The sequence below is a fragment of the Muscardinus avellanarius genome, assembly GCF_963383645.1.
Source record: "Muscardinus avellanarius genome assembly, chromosome: 15".
Taxonomy (NCBI): domain Eukaryota; kingdom Metazoa; phylum Chordata; class Mammalia; order Rodentia; family Gliridae; genus Muscardinus; species Muscardinus avellanarius.
The window spans coordinates 36,081,480-36,099,557 of NC_137801.1; positions in this window are offsets into that span (position 1 = coordinate 36,081,480).

Here is an 18,078-nt window from a genome sequence, read left to right on the forward strand (position 1 = left end):
TTCTTCAGTGTCTCAAATGCAGTCAACCCAAAGGTTTCGTTTGGTGTGCATTAACTAACCAAACTTAAGAGTAGGAGAAGACTGAAACATAATTATGTCTCAGAAGTCACTGTGTATGTAAGTGATAGGATGTCAATACTGGAAACAAAAACAGCAGTTGTACTGATTGAAAATAAACCCCCTTGTTATCTGAATGTGTTTTCTTCAGGAACAACCAGAGGCATCACAAACACTGTTGCTCGTCTACTGGCTCAGATTGCCTTTTTTTTTTTTTCCTGATGCAGAAAAAGAAACTGGGGGTGGGTGGGAATGTGCTCTCATTGAGATCCCTCCCACCCAAATGTCCCATGGAAAATCTTTAAGAAAACTTCGTTATTGCCAAGTGCAGTCATGTTGCCTTCTTGAATGATAACGCCATTTCCTTACACTACCAGTAGGTGCCCAGAAGTGCGTGTTAGTCTATGTAGGTGCCGCCTTTTCTAAGTTGTAACAAGGAACAACCGTCCTCCACTTCTTGTGTGCAGATCTATTTTATCCTAGGACGGAGAAAGCATTGGTTTGTTGAAGCGCTTTTCAATGTGCAGTAAACCATTCATATCAGAACTGGAGGATCCTCCAGAGCCCTTCACCAGCCTAAACATTCTCTGATGTTTGGCCGCCAAGTGAACGGAAGAAGAAAAACCGCATGCCTTTAAAACAGACTGTAATAATCGCCTGGCTATTTTTAGCTTAGCCTTTATCACTGTTTGTACCCTCAATAGGAGAAATATAAACAGTAAGTTTAAGTGATTGGATTGGTGCTTAAAATTCATTGGTTGTAATTTTTATACAAATTAATGATACTGAGGAATAAGATATTCAGCAAATTTGCAAATCCTTTTTTACAAAAGTGTGAATAACAGTCACAGTAATTTTTTTTATAAATTGCATACTTAACAGACTTGCTATATGTGGTAACTTTCTTTCCGATAGAGTTGCTATCAATGTGCAAATCAAACGTGGCTGTCTATTGGGGCAGTGCGTGTATTATGCATTGGAAAGTGTGTAGGTTTTGTCAGATAATTATGTTTTTCTTAAGTACATGTTTCCTACTTTAATTACTGACATATGCATTTCCTACATTTGTTTATACTTTGATTACAAAAAATTTTTGTTTTATTTTTTAACTTGCTGCATTGTTTTGATACTTTTTTGTTGTTTTGTCTTGGTCGGATCATGTTTAGAAACTTTGGATACGTTCAGAAGTCTTAAGTATGCAAGCGTTTACGTGATTGTGCCATTCCAAAGTGCATCAGAACTGTCATTCCCTTCTAGTACCTTCTCAGGAGTAACACATATCAGGTATTTCATCATCGTTTGGTAATATGAAAACTCCAGTGAACTCCCAAGGACACTCAACATTTATATTCACACGCTGTATGGAAGGGTGTGGGCGTGTGAGGGGCGAATGGAGACATTCTGTGTTTGTGCATGTCTCTGAGTGAAGAGACACGCACCACATCAAAAGTACTCAGTATAGATCTCTATGTGTATGTCTGTGTATATCTCTTCTCTTTTGTTTACAACTGTTTTTTACAAACCTCAAAGTAGTTCTCTTCAGAAGAAGAGATGGCGATTCCAAGCAGCCTGGCTTCCGGTTGCTCTGCTATAGTTATCAGAGAGCACCAGCGAGCATCGGGCATCCGTGTCCACCTGTCACAGAGAGGAGCGCCTCGTCACAGCCGGCATGTGCACTCCCTGCAAGAAAAGTACTGGGAGATGGACACAATGCGAGGAGAAGAAAGTGCATTTAAGTACCTGGGAAATACAGCTCTCCATGAAAAGCAGGGAGTTTATTTGGAGACGCCAGTCACCTTTGGGGTTGCCATGTACAATGAGACTTATAATCATGATACTCTTGAGTGGTAGTTTCCAAAGACACTACTAATGCGCAGAAAGCGTTCCAGCGCTCTAATGCTGGCGACTACTGTTTAATGGTCAGTTAAATCTGTGATAATGGTTGAAAGTGGGTAGGATTATGAAATTGTAGGTGTTTTTAGAAAAACTTGTGAATGAAAATGAATCCAAGTGTTTCATGTGAAGATTGTTGAGCCATTTCTATCATGCATTCCTGTGTCATGGCAGAAATTTTTGAAGATTAAAAAATAAAAAATAAAAATGTTTCTTTTGTCTCTAAATGCGTCTAAATTCTCTTCATTCATGCTGTTATTTTTCCATAACTAACCAGTTTTCAGAAGACATGGCAGTTTAGAAGAAAGCATTATCAGTTGACCATCTCATAACATCAGAGGAAATACTTCTGATTTATGCTCCCATTTACTAGGAGAACAGCTTGGTTTTATTTACTTCTGTCGGCACCTCCTCCGGTGTTTGACGTTGGGTGGTCCTGGTTATCTGGCCCGGCTGCCTCCCAATGTCGGCCTTTGTGAGCTCTGTAGGCCATGGTGCCTGCGCTCACCCCTCCCTCCTTGCACCCTCGGCCTTAAATCAGCTGCTACAGATTTTTCTTTGTGACAAATAGGTTCAGAGCATTTCATACATTCTCCAGTATATTCTTTAGTGACCACATGTCCACAACCATTCACACAGACTAACCCACAGGAATAGGAATGCCTTTTTCACTGATTCTAAGAATGGCCATCAGGCACCAAAACAAACCCACTACACAGTGTGTTTATTATAAGGAAATCCAGAAATGGGGCTCACCTATGGAGAAATCATGGGAAGTTAAGGCTTCGGGTGTGAGACAGGGAGGCTGAGTAGCCAACCCCGGGGCCCTGCTGAGTAGCAGCCATGCCAGGAAGCTTGCGTGCTTCCACAGACAGGAGGGGCAGCTGCCGCCCTCCCCAGGGCTCAGGTGATGCGGCTCAGCTTGTGCCGACCGACTCACCTCTTCCCAAGGGAACCGGAACTTTAGTAATAGAGCCCTGTGGTCTTAAAGCTCTAGGGATATAAAGAACTTCCCAGCCTGGACAGAACAGGGAGAAGAACAGATGGCTCAAAACACACAAAAGGAAGTCTCGTCTCCTCCGGCAGGGTCACCTGTGTCATTTTTGTGCCCAGTGTCCCTCTCTGAGTGATGTCCTCAGAAGACCATGTTTACTGATAACTATGTGTTATTTGTTAAGATTTTGCCAATCCAGAAATCTGGCAGGTAAACCTGTTACTACATCTGTTCATCAAAGGATAAAATCGTGGAGAAATGAACTGAAGCAAAACCTTAGGTGCGCAATGTTTAAAGTCGTAGGGGGCCATACGACCAGATGTTATTCAACAATGACAGTAAACACCTAATAATGATGTGCTTAACATGCACTAATTTAACCAGTCCTTTCCAGAATCCTGAATGCCATTTTACAGATGAGGAAACTTAAGGAACAGAACGGCTTACCCAGGTACTCAACTTACCCAGATAACTAAATGCAACTGGCAGAGCGTGAAGTCACATGCGCCAGCCCCCGGGGTCCGCGCGGCCAGCCCCTATACTTTCCAGTGGCAGGATCTGTGTACCGTGGAATAGTGAGTGATTATTCTAAGAAGAAAACATGGACCAGGCTAAACTGGCAGGAAGGTTTTAAGACTGGTATAAGGACAGAGAAAGTAATCCGGCACTGGAAATGGCAGCTTTGGATTCTGAACACTCCAGGCGGGAGGGCCCCTTCCAAGACAGGCCTCTGCTGCCATCCCTGCGACCAGGCTCTCTCCCTCCTGCACTCCCTGCCACCTTTGACCAGTCAGCACAGAAGTCCCTAGTCCTGAGTGTTCAGTTAAACCTATCTAAGCAAAGACATGGCTCTCCCATCTCCCAGGGTTTGGGCAGTTTCCATTTTTGAGTTTGCCATGGCAGCTTCTCTCTCTCATTGGCCAAACGTTAGTCACATTTGTCCCCATTTCCCGCCCCACACAGCCATGTCCAGCCGTGGGGCTCAGCGCTCTTCCTTCTCAGCAGTGGAGTCATGTCGTCCTGAAAATCGACTTTCCTAGGGAGCCATCCATCGTCAGAGATGAGAATCGCTGGTGCTGATGACTAGATATCTCAGTGGGATTAAGCAAAATCAGCTCCAGAGGCCAATTTCAGCTCCTGGCAGTGTATACTTTTACAAGATTGCACCAAAGGAACGGAAAACGAAGTAGGTGCCATTAGAAATGGCTTCAGGGAGGAAAAACAACTTTTAAAGAAATGCAGAGTCCTCAGGCCTGGTCATCCCATTTCATTCTTCACTGATCACAATCAAACCAGCACACAGCCTGGGAAAAGTCACGGGATTCTTAAAGCCTGCCCTCTGCGGATTCGCTCCCACCGCTGTCAGCAGTGGCGCACCCCGAGCCAGCACCGGGGCCAGTGACGTGGTGACCAGGTCAGGGCTGGCATTCTCCCCCGGTCAGTGGCAGAGCTGGGTAAACGGAAAGTCGAGTGCCCAAATAGTCTGTTCCACCCGGCTCCAGGAGAAAAACGAATTGTGCTGCTGGCACTTCTGAGGTGCTAGAATATACATAATGAAGCCGGGGATGGGGGCGCAGGCGTGTAATCCCAGCATTCAGGAGGCTGAGACAGGAAGATCGCTGTTTGCAGCCACTCAGCTACTTAGTGAGGTTCTCCGCAACTCAGCGAGACCCTGTTTCAGAATAAAGAATAAAAAATAGGGCATGAGGTATAGCTCGGAGGTAGAATGGCCCTGGGTTCCACCCCCAGTACCACAAAAAAAAAACATATATATTTTATATTTTTATATATTATATATATAGCACCAACTCAAGCATGAAATTTACAGATGTTTCAAGTATACGTTAGCCCGACAGTGATTTTTTTTTCTTTTTTGGTGGTACTGGGGTTCCTGGAAGCCCTTCTCCCTCCGGGCTACACTCCCAGACCTATTTTATATTTCTTTATTTGGAAACAGGGTCTCTTAAGCCAGCACGGCTGGCTCTGAACCAGCACGATCCTCCTGTCTCTGCCTCCCAAGCGCGGGGATTACAAGCGTGCATCACCACGCCCGGCCTGACAGTGATTTTATATGCTATTCTTATGTGCCTGCATTCTCACTGTGATCACGAGGTCACTTCCATCTCACGAGGTCAGGTGTGGACTTCCTACCCGTGGCACCATCTTGTGCTCAAAAAACTTCAAATTGCGGTTTTCAGATGAGGGTTGCTCACCCTGTATATAAACAGTATGACGCCCGCCCACCAGGGGGCGAGGCCAACAGCACCGTGGCCTTTGTTTCTCTGCTGCTGGGGCATTTTGAACTCAGCTTGTTCGGCTTCTGATGGGTCTGAGTGTCGGTGCTACTCACTCCCTCCTTGGAAAACGCTCTCTCTGGAAGCCACTCAGCCCGCTCCCGCCCCAGGTGCTTGGATTGAGTCACTTTCCTCAGGCAGAAGAAAATGAAACAGAAGGTGAGAATGTCACTGTCTTTAGGGGGCCAGAGACTGCTGCAGTGCTGGGATTGGGTCATCAGACTTTCCCCGAGAGTGACAGGCCCACTTGCTGCACTGGCAAAATCCATTTTCACATGGCCTACTGTTTGCTGCCCCGAACAGCTCCATCACCAGAGTCATTAGCAAGAATGTTTGCCAGGCTTTGACATTTCCATTTAGAAGATGAATTAATTCTAAGCTGAGCCAAGAATCCCCTTGTTGGGACTCAAACTCTCACGGGACCCTGGTCCTTGGCGCCATCCAACTCCATCCCGCCTCCTAGGTCACCACCTTAAAACCTTTAAGCCGGGTGTGGGGCACATTGCTTGTAACCCCGGCATTTGGGAGGCGGAGACAGGGGGATCACAGATTTCTTAGGGGCTCAGCTACTTAGTGAGGCCCTTTGCAACTCATTGAGACCCTGTTTCATTTAAAGGATACAAAATAGTGCTGGGGGTGTAGCAGAGGTAGACTGCCCCTGGGTTCCATCCCCAGTACTGCAAAACAAAAGCAAAAAACAAAAGCAAACCAGCCACAGTCCCGTCACACCCTCGGTCCCATGTTATATTACCTAGTGACACGAGTTGTCTTAGTTTTCTCTTTTTCTTGTTTTTTTTTTTGTTTGTTTGTTTGTTTTTTGTTTTAGACAGGATCTTGCTAAGTTACCTTAGGCGACCTCAGACTCACAATCCTGCCTCGGCCTCCCAAGTACTAGAAATACAGGCATGCACCACTACACCTGTTGTTTTAGTTTTTAGTTTTTTTTTTTTTTAAAGTACATTTTGTGATTTCCACATATGGAAAAAATCACCTAACTGCAGTTTTTTGTTTTGTGTATGTGTGAGGGGTTTGAACTCAGGGGTTTTACCTGTGAGCTACATCCCCAGGTTTTATTTTTTATTTTGAAACAGTCTCTATATTATTGAGGCTGGTCTCAAACCTGTGATCTCCAGTCTCAGCCTCCCAAATAACCAGGATGACAGACGTGTGACACTGTGCCAGGCCCAGCGGCAAACATCCCCTCCCTTAGTGACACGTGACTGTGCGGGGCAGTGAGCACAGCCCCAGGGAAGGGCCTGAACTGAGGGCAATCACTCGCCCCAGGCAACCATGTGCAGCGGTGGGCAGCGAGTCTAGGTGCTGCCCAAGGACCATCTCTCACTTCCAAGCAAAGATGAAGGGCCTGGTCCGCCAAGCATGGGGGCCGAGGGGAGAGACAGCCTGGGAGAGCACGGACTCTGCCCCTGCGGCCCGAGGGGGCCCGGCCTTCCTGGAACACGAGAACCATGGAACTATCCTTGCACCAGGGCGCAGGGAAGGCTGTCCCCGCCAGATCCCAGCTGAACTGCCTCACAATAAACGGTGTTTGCACTGGAAGCCGTGAGCAACAAGATGTGACAGATTGTGGGGGAGGCCGGGAAAGCCTGCAGGTGGCTCCTCGATAAAGCTGCCATTCACAGCCGCCAAGGCTGGAGTGGTTTCTATGGGAAACTCTACCATTAAAATAGAAGGAAGGATTTTAATTAAATCATAGTAGTCAATTATATTTTTTCATTAAACATAATCAAACTTAAACACAGGATTCGCCCAAGAGGGCACTCGGGAAGCCACAGACGTGGTCACTGGCACTGCTGGGAGCTGTGGAAAGCGCGCGAGTTCCCAGGTGCACCCTGCCCCGAGGACCTCAGCTCCCATCTCTTGGTGCCACGCTCACTGCACGCTGTGAGGACGGATGCCGGCCTGACCCCTGGGCCTGAGCGACACCTGCCGCCGGCCTGTCTTGAAAGCTCTGTCCTCCCCTGGCACCTCCTGCTCCAGGCTTCTTTCTTCCTTCCTGGCCTTTTTTCCTTCCTACCTCCATTTTCCTTTCCCTTCTTTAAGATTTTTTTTTTCAAAGCATAACTTACAATGAGGTTCTCAAGCCTTGGTGTGCCTGTATAAACAAGGCACACACCCGCGTGACTGCCCCCAGAGGCAGGCGCCGCGCGTCCCCCTCAGAGTGCGTCCTGTCCCCCTCAGGGCACCTCTGCTCGGGCCTCTGGCTCTGCCGCTTGCTTTTGCCTTGGCTTTGACTTCAGGAACTGGAGTCGTCTGTTCATCTGTTGTCTACCTTCCTTCTCTTCTTCATGAGCCACCACAGGCTTTTACTACCCGCCCTGAAGCATGAGGTTTCCACGTCTCTCACTGTACTTCCTCACCAGAGGAGTGCATGCAGCCCCTGAACATGGCAGCCAGCGCCTGCCCGTGTAGGAGCTCACTGTGTGTCTCCACCCCAGCCGGCCTCAGCTCCCACCCAGTGCCCACTGGATTCTGTGCCTGGGGGACCCCCAGCAACATGCTTTGTCCAACAGAGCTGTGGTGCCTCATTCACCCCGACCCCACCCCAACCCCGGGGCCAAGCCAATCACCCTGGAGCACCTCCTCCTCCTCCCCTGGAGCACCTCCTCCTCCCCTGAACCTCCTCCTCCTCCTTTCCCCATGGAGGACCTCCTCCTCCTCCTCCCCTGGAGCACCTTCTCCTCCTTTACCCCATGGAGGACCTCCTCCTTCTCCCCTGGAGCACCTCCTCCTCCCCTGAACCACCTCCTCTTCCCCTGGAGCACCACCTCCTCCTCCCCTGGAGAGCCTCCTCCTCCTCCCCTGGGTCACCCCCTCCTCCTCTCCTGGATCACCTCCTCCTCCTCCTCTGGAACGCCTCCTTCTCCCCTGGAGCATCTCCGCCTCCCCTGGAGCACCTCCTCCTCCTCCCCTAGAGTGCCTCCTCCTCCCCTGGAGAACCACCTCCCCCTTCCCTGGAGCTCCTCCTCCTCCCCTGGAGCCTCTCCTCCTCCTCTGGAATGCCTCCTCTTCCCCTGGAGCACCTCCTCCTCCCTTGGAGCACCTCCTCCTCCCCTGGAGCACCTCCTCCCTCCCCTGGAGCACCTCCTCCCCTGGAGCACCTCCTCCCTCCCCTGGAGCACCTCCTCCTCCCCTGGAGCACCTCCTCCCTCCCCTGGAGCACCTCCTCCTCCCCTGAAGCACCTCCTCCCTCCCCTGGAGCACCTCCTCCTCCCCTGGAGCACCTCCTCCTCCCCTGGAGCACCTCCTCCTCCCCTGGAGCACCTCCTCCCTCCCCTGGAGCACCTCCTCCTCCCCTGGAGCACCTCCTCCCTCCCCTGGAGCACCTCCTCCTCCCCTGGAGCACCTCCTCCCTCCCCTGGAGCACCTCCTCCTTCCCTGGAGCACCTCCTCCTCCCCTGGAGCACCTCCTCCTCCCCTGCTCTGAAGTCCAATTGTCCAACCGTCAGCTTCTGTCCCTCCTGTCATGCGCACCCACGGCTCCCAGCCCATCATCTCTCATAACTGCTGGAATGCCTTGAGTCTCTGTCCTCCACACGGGCACCTTGGGTTCACAGACACCAAGGGAACGCTGAGTTCAGAGGTCAGCCCCCAACCCACGCTGGCGGCTCCCCAGGCAGAGGCCCCAGGAGGTTTCCCTGGGCTGGTTTCCCTGAGTCTGGGCGTGGGTCCTGCGTTCCTCTCTTCCCCCCACTCCACCCTCAGCACACCAAGAGGCTCTCCTGTCCACGCTTGCTCTTCCAGCCAGAAGGCCTTTCCCACGACGCCCACCATGTGCCACTGGGGCTGGGGGGACACTGAGGCTTGGACCCCGGCACTCTCCCACTAGGCCACGCCCCTGCCCTTTCTCTTTTGTTTTGAATCAGGGTCTCGCTAAGTTACTGAAGCTGGCCTCAAACCTGCCATCCTCCTGTCTCAGCCTCCCAGTATTGGGGTTATATGCACATGCAATTTAAGCAGTGGCCCTCAGGGAATTGCTCCCCCACCCGGTGCCACTGCCTTCCTGAGTCCCAGGCTGCCGAGGACAGCTCTGCACTCTGATTGTGGTCGGCACGTGCTCCAGAGGCCAGGGGAGTCGCCTCCCTGTGTCTCCACTACCCCACACAGCGATTGTGCCTCAAAGGTTACTGGTGACACAGACTGACAGGAAGACTGGGTGCCCATCCTCAGGCGACCCCAGATCTGCTCACGGAGAAGCCCCGCGGGAACGGACAAATGGGGCACCTGGTGATAACCCCAAAGCACAAAAGCCTCGTGGGAGCCAGAAGCGGTGCCCAGGCAGTGGGGACCGCTGGTGACGCTCAGAACCTGGCCCGAGGCGCAGGCCTGTCATCTCAAGTGGAGTCAGCCATCCCTTCTGCCCAGATCCAGACCGCAGAGGCACCTCCAAACCCAGCTCACAGCAGAGGCCAGCCAATCCCCCGACACCGGGTGCCCGGACACAGGAGCAGGTGGAATCTCTGACCTCGTGGAGCCCCCTGGGCTCTGAAAGTCTCCTTGAGGAAGCCTGCATGGGCCTAGAAATTCTGCCTTGATTGACACTCATCGCAACCATAACTGATCAGGAAAAAAGCACACAAAATAACGCTGGATGACCAGAAACAGCTCAGTCCCAGAGCAGTGACAGTGCTGTCTACCGTGCAGGAGCCTGGGAGCCCTGGCTCTCAGGACACTGAGACCGCTGACCGGCCAGGAAGAGGACTGACGTCCTTCCCTCGCAGGTGCAAGGCCACCCACACGCAGGGCATGAAAGCTGAGTGAGCTACACCACAGGCTTCGAAGAGCAGCCTGCTTCTCCTGCCCGCACAAGTCTTCCTGGAAAACCAGGCTTCCTCCGCAGCCACCCCAGCCGGCCTGGCTGCCTCGGCTGTCCACACCTCAGTCCAGCCTCAGCAGGACCCACACCTGCGCCTCGGCTGTCCACACCTCAGCCTAGCCACAGCTAGGAGAAGCAGGCTGCACCTGCGCCTGCTTCTCTGACTTGGTCTCTGATGCTCAGTGAACAGTCCTGACCATGGGCTCAGTGGACAGGCAGGATCAAAGTTAAGAAAAATGGCCAGGCCTGCGGGCACACACCTGGAAACAGTGCTTGGGAGGCCGACAGGAAGATGCCAGGTTTGAAGTCAGCCTCAGCAATTTAGCAAGGCTCTCAGCAACTTAGACTGTCAAAACAAAAAGTAGTCGGATGTGGTGGCACATGCATGTAATCCCTGCGCTTGGGAGGTAGAGACAGGAGGATCGTGTAGGTTCAAAGCCAACCTTGCTGGCTTAAGAGACCCTGTTTCCAAATAAAAATATAAAAAATAGGTGTCTGGGAGTATAGTTCAGAGGTAGAAGGGTTTCCAGGAACCCCAGTACCCCCCCCAAAAAAAAAAGTGAGGAATGGTGACACATGCCTGTAATCCTAGCACTTGGGAGGCTGAAACAGGAGGCTCTCAGGTTCAAGGCCAGCCTCAGTAACTTACTAAGACCTTGTTTCATGCCGGGGTCCAGCCCTAGCAGGAGTCAGGGGTCGTGTGTTGGTGAGAGAAGGGTCGAGGTGGCGAGAGAGAAGACTTGACATACTGACCAGATGCAAGCTTCTCTAACTTTATTCAGGACTTGCTACAATCTTTATACTTTCTTCCTTGGCAGGATAGACAAAACCACAGTCATGCAAGCAGAAAACTTCAAGGACAGATAAAGTCTTTAACAGACTTCAGGGCAGGGTGCCAGACATTTAATAAATCATAGAAAGTATGCTTTGCCTCATATCACAAGGTCAGCTTGAACTTAATCTTATATGTTGGCCCAAACTAAGGTCAGCTTGAATGTAATCTTTGGCCCCAACTTTGTCCTTGGGGAAAAAAAAGATCTTTGCTGATTGAGTCTCTCACATGTCACTGCACATTTATGCTTATACATAAAATTCCAATTACACATATTAATCTAAATAATCTTGAAATAATTTTTTGAAGGCGATGCTGATGATGCTCGTGGGGGACTTAGGCTTTTGCGAGTCCCCTGGCCGAGCTTTTGCTCAAGGCCTGCACGAGATGCTGTAGCAGTTTCATAATAAAATAGAATTGCTCAGATATAGAATGCCTTTGGGTTCAATCTCCAATACCAAAAAAAAATTTTTTTAATTAAAAAGTAAAATAGGGCTGAGAGTATAGCTCAGAGGTAGAATGTCCCTGGGTTCAATCCCTACCAAAAATAAATATATATAAAGTTAGAAGCCAGACATGTTGGCACACACATCTAATCCCAGTACTTGGGAGGCTGAGACAGGAGGATAGTGGGTTCGCAGCCAGCCTCGGCAACTTAAAGACCCTATTTCAAAATAAAAAATAGGGCTGGGGGTGTGTAGCTTGGAGGTAGAATACCCCTGGGTTCAGTTCCAAGTACACCCCCCCATCCAAAAAACAAGTTAGAAAAATGGCTAGGCATGGTGGTACATGCCTGAAATCCCAGTACTTGGGGGTCTGAGACAAGAGGATCTCAGGTTCAAGGCCAGCCTCAGTAACTTACTAAGACCTTGTTTTAGAATAAAAAAGAATTGCTCAGATATAGAATGCCTTTGGGTTCAATTCCCCAATACAAAAAAAAAATTTTTTTAATTAAAAAGTAAAATAGGGCTGAGAGTATAGTTCAGAGGTAAAATGTCCCTGGTTTCAATCCCCAGCACCAGAGGAAAAAGAAAAAAAAAAGAAGAGGAAGAAAAATTACTCTCAAAAGGATGTCATTCTGGAGAAGAGATAAGAGCTACCAAGTATAAACAAAGCCTCTTCTGTATGATTCTTTAATTAGAATGACAACTAATTGAAAGCAATTTAACACTGGTTCATGAAAGGTTAATGGAATTCATGTTTTGGAGATGTTCAGTGCAACACAGACTTAGCCAGAAACACAAATCTAACCTTTATTCTCTTTAATTATTCGATCAGAATAATTTTCCTGGGAGCAGGTTTAGTCTCGAGATGGCTCTAATTAAACACCAATGAACTTTGAAGTCAACACCAACTCTTTCAGCTGCAAGTCAATTTTCAAATTAATCTGCCGTATAACACGGAGGTCTGGTGACCTCAGCAGGGAGGGAGATCGGCTAGGAGTCCATGAAGTCTTAATGGATTCGGAACATTCTGCCGAGGTGGCAAGGCACCTCCATAGCCTGGGCGGGGGTGCAGGGCTGACCTGAGCGGCCGTCACCTCCTTCCTGGCTCAGAGCTCCAAGCTCACAAGAGCTCACGCATAAGCTGGCGCCACGACAGCTCTCAGTGGCACCTGACCAGCATTCCTCTGCCCCTCCAACACTATTCCTGCCCAACTGCCCCTTCCCCACCTCCCTCTCCCCCAGAGGAACCAGGATGCGTGCAGTTCTCCCCGCCTGGAGAGATGCCCTCAAGAAGACCCCGATTCCTGCGCCCACTCTGGCACTTCACCCTGGCACCAGGAGTGGGCCCTGTAGCCTCCACCTCCTCCTTTTCTGCCACGGAAAAGCCAGGCCCTAACTTAGTCTGTTCTTACCTTGCGGCTGTGCTGAAACCCAACTGCACTAAGCTGCTTCTTCCTGAAACGTTTCCCTGTAGACAGGGAGGCAGCTCACCACTTCTAACACCAGAAGCGGTACTTGGGAGTTAGCAGAGTCCAGGTTGCTCGCACATGCTGGGCAGTGAGGGACCTGTGCTGGGCCCTGAAGCAGACCCAAAGGATCCTGACAAGCGCCAGTGACCATGGACAGAGAGGGCAAGGGAAAGCGGGTGTCTCCGTGTGGCTGTGTCAGAACATGGGTGCACACTGTCATCTAAAGGGCGCTATTCCTGGATGTTCTGCCCGGCCCTGCTTCCCATTTGAGTTTCCCAAGCAGCTCCCTGGGAAGTCAGCCGTATAGCCCCCGACCTGGGTAAGCAGGTCCCATGTCTGCAGCCACATCCACTCCAGGCACTACAGAGCCACACAAAGGCCAGAATTTTCGGCTCTAGCCTGTGCAATGACAGCTGCTAACAGTAGAGGGGACTGCGCATGGCCTGTCCACTCCTCTCCTCACTCAGGGCTGGCTACTGTGACGTTTCCCAGAGCACAGCCAGCACGCTGCCCGCGACCTGCAAGCACTCCCAGACAGGCTCGGATGAGACTTACACACGCTAGGGAAGTGCTTTACCACTTAAATCCCAACACCTCTCCCTCTTTTTTTTTTTAGGGGGGGGGGCGGAGACAGGGTCTAAGTTGCCAAGGCTGGCCAGGAACTTTCTTTTTTTTTTAAATTTTTTACTGGTGCATTATATTCATACATCATATTGGGATAAAAAAAACTCATGTGTACAGACATGTACACATCACTGATTTAACCCCTACCCAATTCCCACCCCATTCCCTTCCCGCCTCTCCTTCCTTTGCTTGGCTTAGTGGTTGACTTCGATATGTTTAAGTACATTGTGTGTTTTAGAGAATTTCCTCTTTCCCCCTCCTTTCTCCTCTTTTAGGTTGTCTTGTTGCTCCTCTATAAGATTTCCTTTTTCATCTGGAGTTCTTCTTATGACCCATTTCTCCCTAGCTCTCACATATTAGGGAAAGCATCTGCTTTCTTACTTTTTGTGACTGACTAATCTCACTTAGCATAATGTCCTCCAGTTCCATCCATTGCCCTGAAAATGGCGTAACTGAGTTTTTTTAATGGCTGAGTAAAATTCCATTGTGTACATATCCCACAGTTTTGTAATCCATTCATCTGTTGACGGACATCTTGGCTGGTTCCGTAGTTTGGCTGTGGTGAATCGCGCAGCTATGAACATAGATACACATGCATTAGTTTTGGCCAGGAACTTTCAATCATCCTGCCTTGGCCTCTCAAGCAGCTGGGATCGCAAGCATCTAACACCACACTTGCACCCCTTTGCCTATTTAAATTCAACGTCTAAAAACTTTCAAATACTGAGTTGCAAGAAGTGTGATTACTGTTGTACTTAGCGTGGCTGGCATGAGCCACCACACTGGGTGTTTCTACCTTCTTACTGAGTTATGAAATGAGCTGTATAAATGCACTCAGTGGGATATAAATACCATTACAACTAGATACCCACCATACACCGCTCTTAACTGCTAGAGCTGAATACCACACGCTGAGTAATTATGAAGAATAAAGGCAGCTGGGTAAAGTGGCACAAGCCTATAATTCCCATACTTGGGAGGCTGAAACAGGAAGGGCAAAGGTTCAAGGCCAAGCTCAGCATTCCCTGAGAGCCTCAGCAACCGAGTGACACTATACATTACACACACACACACACACACACACACACTTTTTTGTGGTACTGGGGATAGAACCCAGGGGCATTCAACCTCCACACCACACCCCCCCAGCCCTATTATTTATTTATTTATTTATTTATTTTATTTATTTATTTATTGTGGTTCTGGGGATGGAACCCAGGGGCATTCGACCTCCGAGCTATATTTCCTGCCCATTTTTAATTCTTTATTTTGAAACAGGGTCTCACTGAGTTGCAGAGGGCCTAAGTAGCTGAGGCTGTCTGTGAACCGCGATCCTCCCATCTCAGCCTCCCAAATGCAGGGGTTACAAGCGTGCACCACCACACCCAGCCAAGACTGTATTTTAAAATAGCCTATGCTTGTAACCCTAGTACTTAGGAGGCTGAAACAGGAGGATCACAGGTTTGCAGCCAGCCTCAGCTACTTACTGAGGACCTCCGCAACTTACCAAGACCGTTTCAAAATAAATAATAAATAGGGAGTGTAGTTTGGAGGTAGAAAGCCCCTGGGTTGCATCCCCAGTACCACACACACACACACAAAAGTTCAAAACCAAGAACCCACGGTGAGCTCCTTCAGGCTAGTAGACTACAGACCTGGCCAGTCTCCTCAGGCCCTTCCTCCTCCCTCTCTGACTCTCAGGTTCCACCCCCTTTTTTTTCTTAAACAGGGTCTTGCTAAATCGATAGGGCTGGCCTCAAACCTCCAGTCCTCCTGTCTCAGCCTCCCAAGTATAAGAGGCGCACCACCAGACCTGACTACTCCTTTAACTTTTTACTGGTGCACTGTAGTCATACATCTTAATGGAGCACAAGATGGAGGCATCCCTGCACAATCACCCAATTCCCGCCCCTCCCCTCCACCTCCCCTCTTCTCATGTTTGGACCAGCGACTTTGACATGCTTGTTAGCATGAACATTAGTTTCCTTCTTCCCCCCTCCGCTCCCCTCAGTTATTTGCTCATCTATAGAATCTCCTTTCGTCTAGAGTTCCTCCTATGACCCATTTTCTCCCTAAGCTTTCCCATATTAGGGAAAGCATCTAATTTCTTATTGTGACTGACTTAAATCACTTGGCATAATGTCCTCCAGTTCCATTCATTTCCCTGAAAATGATGATTGTTTTTCTTTTATGTCTGAGTAAACTTCCATTGTGTACATACCCCACGGTCTGGTAACCCATTCATCTGCTGATGGACATCTTGGCTGGGTCCGTAGTTTGGGAACTGTGAATTGTGCAGCTGTGAGCACATGGATTAGTTTGGTTTCCATTCTAGAAATTGAGTAGATACCCAGAAGTGGTGCAACCACTTTGGAAAACCGTATGGAGGATCCTCAGAGGAATGGGAATGAACTTACCATATGATCCAGCAATATTCCTCAACTCTTTAACAGAGCCACAGTTCCATGCGATTAGAAAGCCAGGCATGGCGGCACACTCTTATAATCCCAATACTAAAACAAAGAGCCGGCCGTGGTGGCGCACGCTTGTAATCCCAGCATTCGGGAGGCTGAGACCTGGAGGATCGCGGTTCGCGGACAGCCTCAGCTACTTACTGAGGCCCTCTGCAACTCAGTGAGACCCGGTTTCAAAATAAAGAATAAAAAATAGGGCAGGGGGTGTAGCCCGGAGGTCAAATGCCCCTGGGTTCCACCCCCAGACCCACAATAAATAAATAAATAAATAAACAAAAAGACTTGAGGATATGTAGCTCAGTAGTAGAACACTTCTCAGTTCAATCCCCAGTACTGCCAAAGTAGATAACTCAGTAAATAATAAATAAATCACAATAAATAATTCACAAGAAACAAAGTATAACTTACCTTTAAAAGTGCAAAAAATAAAAAGTTCAACATCACTAATTATGTTAGAAAGGTAATTAAAACCAAAAAGAAACTGTATCACTAAATGGATGGCAAAAATCAAAAGCTTAGTAGATAAAGTCTGTTGGCTGAGGAGATGTCGCGTCCCTAGGGCTCTGACCAGCAGAGCCTAGGGAAGAAACACACGAACGCCGACTCTGTTGATGAAGCTCCTTCCTCTTTAATGCTCTCTCAACGCCCTCTCAGGTACAAACATCAGTCTTCTATCCTCTCCCTCATCACTCCACCAACCCTCCTCCTCCGTGGCACTCTACGTCTCTGCTGCAGCACACACCGGTCACAGTGGTGGCTTTGTGAACATGTCCGTCCCAGCTCGGAGCCCAGAGCAGTCCGCCAAGAAACTGCTCTTCCTGTCCACCAACCCTCTTCTCTTTTCTTCTCTAGGGCATGCGCTTTTTTAACCTTCTCCTGGGCGGGCCGGTGGTAGCACGAGGTGCTGCGTCACTAATCATCCGTAAGGCGCCTGATAGGGCTCACTGCGCAGACTCAGGGCACCACCAGCCTCATGAGCCTCGTGACTTGGCTGCAAGCCCAGGCGCCATCTTGAGTCCACACTGGCAACAAGCCTGGGTGCCACCTCGGTCCAGCCGAGTGGGCCCCGACAAGGAGAGGAGGAACAGGAGTGCCAACCCTGCTAAGTACAAACATGAACCAGCATCATCTCTTGTGAAGAACAGCTATCAATATTGGCAATGCATATTCTCTTTGCTATGTAATCCCAGAATTTGGGAGGTTGAGACAGGAGGATCATGGTTCGCAAACAACCTCAGCTACTTAGTGAGGCCCTCTGCAACTTAGTGAGACCCTGTTTCAAAGTAAAGAATAAAAAATAAGGCTGGGGATGTGGCTTGTAGGTGGAATGCCCCAGGGTTCCGTCCCCAGTATAGCAAAAAAGAAAGAAAATATCCTACAAATATATTCAATATGTAAAACTTCATATATAGATTATATATTAAGGAATTTATAAATGCAGAAAGAAAAATTAAAACATACCTATCAAAAGGAGACTAGTTTAGCCGGACGAGGTGGTGCACGCTTGTAATCTCAGCATTTGGGAGGCCGAGACAAGGAGGATCATGGTTCGAGGACAGCTTCAGGGCAGCCTCAGCTATTTAGTGAGGCCCTTTGCAACTCATTGAGACCCTGTTTCAAAATAAAGAATAAAATAGAGGCCGGGCATGGTGGCGCACGCTTTTAATCCCTGCGCTTGGGAGGCTGAGACAGGAGGATCGCACAGGTTCAAAGCCAGCCTCAGCTACTTAGTGAGGCTCTCAGCAACTTAGTGAGACCCTGTTTCTAAATAAAAATATAAAATAGGTCTGGGAGTATAGCCCGGAGGTAGAAAGCCTCTGGGTCCACCCCCAGTACCGCATTAAAAAAAAAAAAAACTAGTTAAATAAACCATAATACATTCCTAAAATAAAATACAGGGCAAAAAATGAGGCAAAAAACAATCTCTGAGCCACAATTGAGATTTGTACGTCACCAGTTAGGTGAAAATAAAACAACAACAAAAAATACATCTAAATCTACATACTCATAGAATATTCCTGAAAGTAAACAAGGAAACTGGTGTGGGGAAAATATAAAGTCAGCATGGAAACCATTTTATGTGTCAGAAAGCAAGTAAATAATCACAGAGCATCTGGACATACCAATAAAACACAGAAGCCAAATCTGAGTTACAACTAAG